A 12,562-nucleotide genomic window follows, 5' to 3' on the forward strand; every position below is an offset into this window, starting at 1 on the left:
ACACACTTATGAACATTTCGAGCTCCTGCACCTGCGCAGTTCGATGCGTCGCGCTTCGTCATCCATAAAAGTGAAGTGAGGCCTAACGTACCTCTGAAAAGATGCACATGGGGAAGGAGTACAGTGAAGTTAAAATCTTCTGGGTCATTAGGCCGCGTCATATTTCTACTAAAATGGTCGACGTTTCGACCCCTCTGCTGGGATCTTCCTCGGGATCTTATGATGTCCACTACTGCTACAACACTGTGTTCTAGCAGTACTGGACACCATAAGATCCCGAGGAAGATCCCAGCAGAGGGGTCGAAATATCGATCATTTTAGTAAAAATATGACGCGGCCTAATTACCCAGAAGATTTTAACTTCAGTGACAACGGCCACGAAAGCCTGCAGAATTACATAGGGAGTACAGTGTCAGGATAACATTGGACAGTGAGTGTACCGTGTTCGAAAGATTTGGAGGTCAGTACGGCCCCACAACATTATGCCCCCACACCAAAGCATCTGGACCACCAAAACCATAATTTTTGACAACGTTCCTGAGTGCATTACGTACTACCACCTCCGCCATATGAGGGTACGTAGTGCCCCAAGGAACAATGTCGAACATGTCCTGCCGGCCGCGGTGGCCGACGGTTCTAGGCGCTTCAGTCCGGAACAGCACGACTGCTACGGTCGCAGGTTCGAATCCTGCCTCGGGCATGGATGTGTGTGATGTCCTTAGGTTTAAGTAGTTCTAAGTTCTAGGGGACTGATGACCTCCGATGTTAAGTTCCATAAAGCTCAGAGCCATTTGAAACATTTTGAACGTGTCCGTACATTCATATATGCAACAGGAACTGAACAACCACCTTCTGGTCAGCAATGGGGCACATTGCGGAAAAAGCACTGTCGTCTATGAACAATCACTTTATTAAAAAAACCATATCCCGTCTTTTGTAATGTCCAGGCAAGAATGGTGGTAAATTCAGTGTAATAATTATTGTTGTTGAATAGAAATGTCATTTCTGTTTGACTCATTGCATATTACTTTCAGCTAACTTTCGTGCAATAATGTAGCAGTTCTTTCGTGGGTGATCCAAGTTCCATAGAGCTGTGTTACTTGGAATAACACATCGTGCGAGAGTTACTTTCGTTCGTAAGTTTTGCACACCAGTGTATTTGACTACTTAGCTCGTTATGCATCCCCTGCAGAGAAATGTATGTCATCTTCAGACTAACGTTGAAAGACAAGCAAACTGCAGACATGGCTGTCGCGCAGTACCATCACTGTGTGTTGGTGTGCACTCAAACTCAGGATACGTGTGAGGGTCGCCCAACCATTCTAAATATGTTGATATTTTATAAAATATTTTCTTGTATTATTCAGTTATAATTCTTTACAGACGATTGGAAAAACTGGTAGAAGAAAACCTCGGGGAAGATCAGTTTGGATTCCGTAGAAATATTGGAACACGTGAGGCAATACTGACCTTACGACTCACCTTAGAAGAAAGATTAGGGAAAAGCAAACCTCCGTTCCTAGCATTTGTAGACTTAGAGAAAGCTTTTGACAATGTTGACTGGAATACTCTGTCTCAAATTCTAAAGGTGGGAAGGGTAAAATACAGGGAGCGAAAGGCTATTTACAATTTGTACAGAAACCAAATGGCGCTTATAAGAGTCGAGGGGTACGAAAGGGAAGCAGTGATTGGGAAGGGAGTGAGACAGGGTTGTAGCCTCTCCCCGATGTTATTCAATCTGTATATTGAGCAAGCAGTAAAGGAAACAATAGAAAAATTCGGAGTAGGTATTAAAATCCATGGAGAAGAAATAAAAAGGTTGAGGTTCGCCGATGACATTGTAATTCTGTCAGAGACAGCAAAGGACTTGTAAGAGCAGTTGAACGGAATGGGCAGTGTCTTGAAAGGAGGATATAAGATGAACATCAACAAAAGCAAAACGGGGATAATGAAAGGTACACGAATTAAGTCGGGTGATGCTGAGGGAATAAGATTAGGAAATGAGACACTTAAAGTAGTAAAGGAGTTTTGCTATTTGGAGAGCAAAATAACTGATGATGGTCGAAGTAGAGAGGATTTAAAATGTAGACTGGCAATGGCAAGGAAAGTGTTTCTGAAGAGGAGAAATTTGTTAACATCGAGTATAGATTTAAGTGTCAGGAAGTCGTTTCTGAAAGTATTTGTATGGAGTGTAGCCATGTATGGAAGTGAAACATGGATGATAAATAGTTTGGACAAGAAGAGAATAGAAGCTTTAGAAATGTCGTGCTACAGAAGAATGTTGAAGATTACATGGGTTGATCACATAACTAATGAGGAGGTATTGAATAGAATTGGGGAGAAGAGGAGCTTGTGGCACAACTTGACTAGAAGAAGGGATCGTTTGGTAGGACATGTTCTGAGACATCGAGGGATCACCAATTGAGTATTGGAGGGCAGCGTGGAGGGTAAAAATCGTAGAGGGAGACCAAGAGATGAATACACTAAGCCGATTCAGAAGGATGTAGGCTGTTGTAGGTACTGGGAGATGAAGAAGCTTGCAGCATTGAGAGCTGCATCAAACTAGTCTCAGGAGTGAAGACCACAACAACAACAACAACAATTCATTGTGATATACGTTCCAAGAAATGTTGTCGCCTCGGCAGATGTGGTTTGTTCTCTTGAAATACTGATGTATTCTTTGTGTATAGCCAGTAGGGGACAATGGGTTGGAATCATTTGCTGACTGCTGGCTGCCGCATGGAAGTCAACCGAAACAGAAAGCTCTCTCGAGCGCCGTGTCCTAGGTACCTAGTATGCGTTTCCTTCCTGATTTCACTGTGGACCTAGTTCCAAATTTCTATACTACGACTCAGTCCCGCAAAAGCTTGCTGGAGGAGGACTTGCAAACCGGTCGCGCCCAGCTGTAACACATAAACGGCTCGTCCAGGAAAACTTAATCTTCTATATAAACACTCCTCAGATAAGCCCACACCTTTCCTATCCTGACCACGCACCCGCTGTACCTGCACACACCACGAATCTCATAACGTTTTGCAGCCCCACTACAAATAACAACGCCTCACACGTATCCTACTAGCTGTCTCACGGAAACAAACATCTAATCGTGGTTTTCTTCTGTGACTAAATGGAAAGACTACGTGTTCAGCTTGGTGTAAGCACAGCCTCGCGGAAGTGTGCTATAATTTGTGATCATCGTATACCGCTCTTGCACAAAAACTCCCTTAGTTAATACGCGTTCGAAAGCGCAGCAGTAATTCCAGCCACGGTGCCGCTACCTTGCATGCTGGACGGTTGGACGCCGTTCTAGTAGAGCGGAGTGGCTGTGCGGTCGGCGTGTGTCACTGGCAGGCTGCACAACGAGCGGCCTTGAGCCGCAGCTGTCCGCGTGAGTCTGACTGTCCAGGCAAAGTCAGCTGTGCGCCACGCGTGCAGATGTGTCACAGGCGGCCTCTCTACGGCAGGCAGGAGAGCGCCAGGACAGCGGTTACGGCGTAAGCGCTAACAAAGTCTCCTACTTAAGTACCACGCCTACTTGAGTTTTCCAAATAATTTCCGCATCTATTGCATTCTGTTACATCTACTTCTGGTGCTGATCGTATTTTGTATGCATTGCACGAGATTTGTCAAAGTAAGTATTATATTTCTTAATGCGTCTTGGATGTTTATTTTGGGACTCATGCGAGGAGGCGTTTGCGAAATGCTTATAACTGGATGGTTGATACGGGGGAGGGGACCAAACAGCGAGGTCGTCGGTCCCACTGGATTAGGGAAACACGGCGAACGGAGTCGGCAGTGCCCTTTCGAAGGAACCATCTCGGCATTTGCCTGAAGCGATTTAGGGAAATCACGGGAAACCTAAATCTGGATGGCCGGATGCGGGTTTGAAAAGTCGTCCTCCCGAATGAGAGTCCAGTGTGCTAACCACTGCGTCACATCGCTCGGTAATGCTTATAGTATTTCTGATATTGTCTCCCATTGGAGTTTGTAAGCTTCTTCCCCCACTCCGACCTATATTCAAATGACCACTATCAAATTCAAGTTTAATTAATGGAATCGGATTTTGTTTACTTTGAAAGGGGGTATGTTGAACTTGCTACAAGAATAGAAGAAGGGTGAAGAAGGTGGGGGGGGGGGGAATAGTGCCAGATCTATTGTGTTCCGTAGTGCTGTCACGACGAAAGCACTACGCGTTTGGTACAGAAATAGAACATAATACTTTTAGGACTTTTTCCACAGGAGTACGTATTATCACAGGACACTCGCCGTATGCTGGACCACGCTCACGATATACTCTTCTTCTCAGACAACCAGTTTCCTTTCGCAGGGACATCATTATCTTCAGTCACCATCGTACCCTGTAGCTTGGTTTGAATGTCGTGTTAAAAGTTCCAACTATTTCTTTCAACCACGACTTACTATGCCACATCTTGTGCTCTAATACACACAGTACTACGTACAATAACGTGTCACAGCGATGTCAGCTGCAGCTTAAGGCAGAGCGAAGGAATCTTAGTTTTGGTAATGTGACATACACGTGTCTTTATCCAACTGTTGTTATTCTGCAGTACCATTACCCTCAGTGATAAATGAAGGCGCCGCGGCTGGTCGTGGGCTCTTCTCTCTAGTTACAAATGGAGCGAGTTTGTTTAAATTCTGCATTCTACAGGCCGCGGTTGTAAAAGCAAAATACAGAAATTTTGTACGGTACTCATCCAAATGAAGAATGAAGAAATCACCTGAGTTTTTCCCTTCGTATCGAATGTCCAAATAACTTACGGGAATGCAGCCTGGTAATGTCCTCGACAACCGCGTTATTCTATTTCTTTAATTCTTTTGTGCCTTTAACATTGCAGGGTGCTCATCTGCCGAAATACCGGCGGATCTCGAGGACGTTATCCTGCTGCATTGCCCTAAGCTCGACAAACATTTTGAAAGTGAGCGAATCAGTTGCAATAAGTGAATAAAAAGAACAAGGTAGACACTAGAAATTGAGGTACGACCCAAAGGGGAATTTAAAATAAGTTTTGACGCCGACAGCTTGACCCTGAGAGTTAATTTGCCTCTCAGTACCATCTGAATGTGCTTAAGCCATATGAACAATCTTGTCTACGATCTGCGCAGCCGGCTACTGAGGCCGAGTGATTCTAGGCGCTTCAGTCCAGAACAGCGCTGCTGCTGAGGTCGCAGGTTCGAATCCTGTCGAGGGCATGGATGTGTGTTAGGTTTAAGTAGTTCAAAGTCTAAGGGACTGATGACCTCAGATGTTAAGACCCGTAGTGCTAGGAGCCATTTGAACCATTTGATATGCGCAAATTCTCTAGAAGCACTTACCGACTACCAGCACAATTGTAGCATAATTTTCTCCTCAGGTCAGGAGACAATTAGTGCAAGTTCAAAAAAATGAATGCGAAATATAAAAGCAAATCACATAAAATCTTTAAAATTTCAGTATACCCTAAAATCAGTATTATCGTATTTATAGCCGTAGCCTCTAATCGAAAAGACTCACTTTCAACCGTACTTTTTGCTGCATTAAAGACTATTTAAAATCGAAGATTGCTACGGTCTTTTACAACACAGTTTTGTGTTGAGAAAACTAAAAATATCTTTCTACTGATAAGAATAAGAATAATCGCATCCCCATAATGTAAGCAGTACTCTCCACAGACAAACCAGTGTATTTGTGTTATATATGCATTGCAGTCATTCATTTAAATTGCAATTTTTTTCGATCTTCTTAAGGAAAATTATACTGCAGAGTCCAAGTGATTCATGAAAGTAAAACACTGAATCGATGCAAGAACTGCTGTGTGTATTAGTGATCCAGCTCAAGAGAGAACTCATGGTTGTCGTCTTTTTTAATCGAAGGTTATGAAGACAACAGACTGGAACATTAAAATGTACTGCGTCTATGGTCACCGTTACAGTAACAGTTAACTAATACAAATATGTTAAATATTCTCAGATAAAACGCTGTCCAATAATATAGCATGTTTCTAAACCAAATTCTATCACCTGAATGGGATTTTAAAGGCATTTATTCATCACAAACTGTCATATGCATCATTTCTGCAATTTAAGGTATGGAAACTGTAAAACCATAAATGAAGTATACGAATGATATACATGGTGAGTCACCTAACGTTACCGCTGGATATATTTCGTAAACCACATCAAATACTGACGAACCGATTCCACAGACTGAACGTGAGGAGAAGGGCTAGTGTAATTGTTTAATACAAACCATACAAAAATGCACGAAAGTATGTTTTTTAACACAAACCTACGTTTTTTTAAATGGAACCACTTTAGTTTTGTTAGCACATCTGAACATATAAACAAATACGTAATCAGTGCCGTTTGTTGCATTGTAAACTGTTAATTACATCCGGAGATATTGTAACCTAAAGCTGACGCTTGAAACCTCCGACGTTCAGTTGCGTGTTGTAACAAACAGGGGCCACGGTCGGCGAGCAGCATCTGCAGGGACATGTTTACGATGACGACCGTGTTTACGAGTGTGGCTGTAGTGCACTGTTGTGGTTTGGTCTAGCTGTCGCAGTGTCCGCATGTAGCGCTTGCTGCTATTGTTATTCTGCATTCGTCTCCGCACGCAGACCAACTGTAGTACACCGTGTTACCAGACGTCTGTGATAGTGTAGTGTTGTAGGAACTGTGACCGTGGTGTATTTGAACTAATAAAAGGCAGAGATGATACTCAACTATGGCGAGTGTCAACGAAATGCAGCTGAAGCCTGCATTGTGTATGCAGAACAGTACCCGGACAGAGAGCATCCAACGTGCCGCACATTGCAAAACATCTACCGCCAACTGCATGCAACAGGTATGGTCGTAGCACGCAAACAGGTCCGTAACAGGCCCGTCACAGGAGAAGCGGGTGCAGTTGGTGTGTTAGCTGCTGTTGCCATGAACTCACACATGAGTACACGGGACACTGCGAGAGCCGGTGGACTGAGTCAAAGTAGTCTCATGCGCATTCTGCATCGCCACCGCTTTCACCCGTTTCATGTGTCGCTACATCAGCAATTACATGGTGATGACTTCAATCATCGAGTGCAATTCTGTCAATGGGCATTAAAGGAGAGTGCGTTGCAGTTCTACCTGTTTACCGATGAAGCGGGTTTCACAAACCACGGGGCAGTGAATCTACGGAACATGCATTACTGGTCCGTGTACAGTCCTCGCTGGCTCAGACAGGTAGAGCGACAGCGACCGTGGACTGTAAATGTCTGGTGCGGAATCATTGGCGACCACCTCATTGGCCCTCACTTCATTGCAGAGGCCCAAACAGCTGCAACATACATCGCGTTTCTACAGAATGATCTGCCAACGTTGCTCGAAAATGTCCCACCGGAAACGCGTCGAGGTATGTGGTTTCAGCATGATGGTGCACCTGCACATTCCGCAATTAACACTAGGCTGACCCTTGACAGGATGTTCGACGGGCGTTTCATAGGACGTGGAGGACGCATAAATTGGCCAGCCCGTTCTCCTGATCTTACACCTCTGGACTTCTTTCTGTGGGGTACGTTAAAGGAGAATGTGTACCGTGATGTGCCTACAACCCCAGAGGATATGAAACAACGTATTGTGGCAGCCTGCGGCGACATTACACCAGATGTACTGCGGCGTGTACGACGTTCATTACGCCAAAGATTGCAATTGTGTGCAGCAAATGATGGCCACCACATTGAACACCTATTGGCCTGACATGTCGGGACACACCCTATTCCACTCCGTAATTGAAAATGGAAACCACGTGTGCACGTGTACCTCACCCCTCATGGTAATGTACATGTGCGTCAGTGAAAAAGACCAATAAAAAGGTGTCAGCATGTGGACGTAATGTGCTGTTCCAGTCTCTTCTGTACCTAAGGTCCATCACCGTTCCCTTTGGATCCCTACGTAATTCGGTGCTCTCCGATACACACGATCGAACAGCGGTGGAGTGGTACTCAAGCGTCAACTTTAGGTTACAATATCTCCGGATGTAATTAACATTTTACAATGAAACAAACGTCACTGATTACGTATTTGTTTATATGTTCAGATGTGCTAACAAAACTAACGGGGTTCCATTTAAAAAAACGTGGGTTTGTGTTAAAAAAATACTTCCGTGCATTTTTTTCTGGTTTGTATTAACCAATTACACTAGCCCCTCTCCTCACGTTCGGTCTGTGGAATCGATTCGTCAGTATTTGATGTGGTTTACGAAGTACATCCAGCGGTAATGGTAGGTGACTCACCCTGTAAAAGTTATATACCAATGAAAGAGGGGTACGACTTCTGAATAGGCAGAATTAAAAACAGATGTGGTGCCGGGATTGGAAAACACCTTAAGACAGCCAAAAATATCCATTTACACGACAAAGAACTACTGAAGAGTGCTGAACGACGCATGATGTGTTTAGCAGTGGTCGTAACACGAGAAGTCTCTCTGGCTCGTCGATCCCGAGGGGAGTCATTTGAGGAAGTATCAGACTTTATACAGCAGCGAATAATTGACCTTTGTAAATATCGTATACAATATAGAGAATAGCAGCCAATACAAGTTGTAATGATACTACACATAAACCGTACGCAGGTGGTAGACGTTATAAACCGGTGAACCTTATGAGCCTTAATTTAACGTCAACAGAAATATTACTCTCTTCCTCCACATAACTGTAATAGGTAGAAGAACTTCAAGTGGAGTGTTCATGCAGAGACTCTGCATGTATATTTGAGAAACAGTACAGGGTTGCATTATATTTTAGAGTGCGTTATCCAGCATTTCGACTGGTCCAAACTCAAGGTACTTTGGAAAGCAAAAACTACATCAAGCTCAACGTCAATTAGAGCAATCGAACTAGTTCAGAGGTAGGCATGTTTAACACAATATTTTGGGCACTGGTTTTCACTGTTCCAGGGGTATGCAACGTGGTGAGATTTGTGATAATGCTTTATAAGGTAACAACAAGTTTCCTTGTCTCTCATAACGTAAAAACATAAAACTTCACCCTCAAGCCCCCGTTAGCCCATCGGTATCGACCGGCCGCTGTGTAATCCTCCGCCAATTACGTCATTGGATATAGCATGGAGGTGCATGGGGTCAGCACATTGCTCTCCCGCTCGTCAGTTTTCCAGACCTGGAGCCACCACTTCTCCATCAAGTAACTCCACAGCTGGCATTACGAGACACAGCAGCCCTTTCCAGTCCTCCCACCTAGGAAGACTCCCTGGCAGTGCCGGGAATCAAACCCGGTTCTTCCGCATGGCAGTTATCTGCGCAGATTGTTACGGAGGCGGACTTGTCTCCCATTAGAGATAGAAGTGAACTTATGCCACAACAGACATTTAGCATAACCTTCTAATGATGTGTGGTTTTTTCCTGGCTTCCGAATGGCTCAGTGAGAACGAACAAAGGCCCCTACTAAAGGGACGAAAAAGCGTGCACACACACCAAGTTTGGCGGTCATAGTGTGCGGAGGTGTTAGGCGCATCGAACAGCAGAGATTAGTGTACTTAAGTGAATACATATTTTAACAACGCTGTGGAATTTCCTGCAATTTTTTTAAATTTCCAGTTGAAAGAAAACACGATGGCTGTTGATGGTTTTATTTGTTTTTCCAGGTGTGTGACCCGTTGTCGCACAATAAAAAATTGTCTCGACATCCTAATTCATTAATTAAAATCGTAGTAATGCATTTTATTTCTGTAGGTTGACTTTAAGTGATCGATACATTGCAAGATGCCGAGTCTTTACTCGTTCCCTGTAATGGCAGTTACGTCCTCCTCAGAACTGCCCAGTCTTCTATATTCAAATAATCACAACAATTGGTAAGTTTTTCAGAGATGTTCATACACGATGCTTCAATGCTTCACCAAAACCATAAGTTCGTACTTAACTAACAACGAAAACCAGCTACGCCTATTTTATAGTAAAACTTTTATTCATTTTCATGTATTTAGCAGAACGTCTCGCCTTTCCTTATGATACTGCTTCTCTTATCAGTTCCGTTTGTAAATATTTTTAATGGTTAACTATGAACCGGAGCAGAAATATTATAGTCTGTGTGTTGCCCTGTCTTCTATGAAGAGGACTGCAAAGCATCAAAAGCGGCCAAAACCCAAGAAACTGCTGAAGATTCGTCGACGGTGCTCGTAATCACGTTTCAAGCGTTGCTGTTGCGTGGTAGTTACACAGATGGCCACAATTTACCGTTAACTAGCGACCTCGGTAGCAGTATTTCGGGAATTATACGTTCTGAGACGAGTGCAGTAAACTGCCCCTGTTATTATATAAATTCACTTGCGCGCCTTGACTGCTAGTTGTAATGGTAGGTTCCCACTTTTGCACCCCCCCCCCTCCCCTCCTCTCCTCGCGTAATTGTGTAGAAAGATCGTTCGCTAAAATCTTGACGGAGAAGGGCCCTACATAACGAGACTGAGGAAGGACTGCACGGAGTATGTCCACCAAGTGCTCACTGTGATTTTCTGATAAATGGCACCCAACGACAGCCAGTGTTCTTCCCAGCAGACTGATCTCGTGCCCGTGGTGACAGAAAGGTCACGTATTACAGTTCTGCCAGCAGTATGGGCGTGGAATTTCAACACTGCGATCCGGCGAGGTTTCGCTCTTTTTTTAATTACATTGCTGAAAATCTCTCACTGGTGTATCAATGTCTGATACCGCAGGTTACAAGGGGAAATGCTTAAATAAGCATAAATGCTTAAATAAGTCACGAGGTCAATGCAATTTTTTTTGGGCATTATTACTTTGATGCTTGGAAGAATTTAGAGTTCGTTTCTTGTGCCATGTCCCTCACTTTGTTTGCAGCGAGCATGGAATTTTCTTGATCATCTAATGGAACGCCAAAATTGGCAGCAAGCGAGAGCTTGTTTTATGGCCAACATCCATCAAAAACTAGAAGACCCTGTTGAGGAAACTCGTAAGGCACTGTTTTCTGTCCTGTCAATATCAGGGGATGAGATCAAGTTCACGAACTTCCATCCTAAAGGTGAAATATGATGCATGAAAACTAATCATCTTCCAAACTGGGATGATACTATATGCGATACGATACGATGCAGTTCCCCATATGACAAGAAACAAGAAAGACAGCACGAATCACGTTTCGGTGTCAGTTTCAGTTACAAGCATGAGCTCTTTTGAAAAGACGTTATTGTGGCTTATTATTCAAAGCTCAAGAAATTGAGAAAAAAAAAGAAATTTTAGGTGCAAACGTACAATGCTATAAATATCGAACATTGAACAATGTGGCTTCCTGATAGTTCTCCACACATCAACACACATTCCACGAATTCTACGGAGTGAGTCCAGTTTCCACTTTTCGAGCAACTACAGTCAGCTACTCTGACATAGCGGGACACAATTTTCTACTTGCTATTTCTCCCGCTGAGAAGCCACTCATTACAATAACGTAAGCTGCTGAAAATGTGTGAAGAAAGATTCAAAGATGGAAAGTTTATTTTTTGTACAAAAATCTATTATGGTACTTCACGGTTGTACACACATAAATAATGGTTATAGACTGGTAAAGCTAGGATAGTATTTCGAGAACTATTTGATTTGAATAATAGTATATAATGCAGTTCGAGGCGTATTCAGAATGTCTTTTCATTTCAGTAAGTTTTTCCATCTCTCTCTCTCTCACACACCCACACCCACACACACATATACACACATACCAGTCACCTAATTTCCTAATTTCCGTAAATTCCGGGGTGGAGAGGGGCGGGTGGGGGGGGGGGGGGGCGACGAGCCTTGACGCCACGTTCAATCACATCCCAGGTGTGTTCCATCGAGTTCAGATCTGGAGAGTTGGTGGCCCAGCACAGCAATCGCCATTGTGTTCCTCGAACTACTCCACACTCCTGGCCTTTTGGCATGGCGCATTGTCTTGCTGAAAAATGCCACTGCCGCCGGGAAAAATTATCGGCATGGTCTGCAACCAGTGTACGATACTGATTGGCCGTCATGGTGCCTTGCATTAGTTCCCATGGATACATGGATGTCCACTTTGATGTTCCCCAGAGCATAATGGAGCCGTCGCCAGCTTGTCTCCGTCTCACAGTACAGTTATCAAGGAACTGTCCCCCTGCAAGACGACGGATTCGTGCCCTCCCACAGGCATGAAGAAGAAGGGATCGGGATTCATCAGACCATACCTCTAGTGGCTGCCTCTGGATCACGGAGTCCCGGGTTCGATTCCCGACTGGGTTGGGGATTTTCTCTGCCCAGGGACAGGGTGTTTGTGTTGTCCTCATCATTTCATCATCATCATCATCATCATCATCATCAGACCACACCATGCAACGCTCTGCCACTGCGCCAACGTCCAGTGCCAATGTTCATGTGCCCATCATTTCAGTCGTCGTTGCAGATGTCGTGGTGTTAACACTGGCACATGCATGGGCCGTCGGCTGCGGAGGCCAATCGTTAGGACTGATCGGTGCACCGTGTTTTCATACACACGTGTACTCTGCCAGCATTGAAGTCTGATGTTAATTCGGTCACAGTTTTCCACCTGTCCTG

The 12,562-nt window shown here is 44.1% G+C and overlaps 1 protein-coding gene across 1 annotated transcript in view; it reads right to left on the reverse strand.

Moving 5' to 3' along the window:
• Nucleotides 1-12,562, reverse strand: part of LOC124595947 (clavesin-1-like) — a 220,311-nt gene that overhangs the window by 63,041 nt on the left and 144,708 nt on the right. The window lies entirely within an intron of this gene.

Source organism: Schistocerca americana, chromosome 2, assembly GCF_021461395.2.
Source record: "Schistocerca americana isolate TAMUIC-IGC-003095 chromosome 2, iqSchAmer2.1, whole genome shotgun sequence".
Taxonomy (NCBI): Eukaryota; Metazoa; Arthropoda; class Insecta; order Orthoptera; family Acrididae; genus Schistocerca; species Schistocerca americana.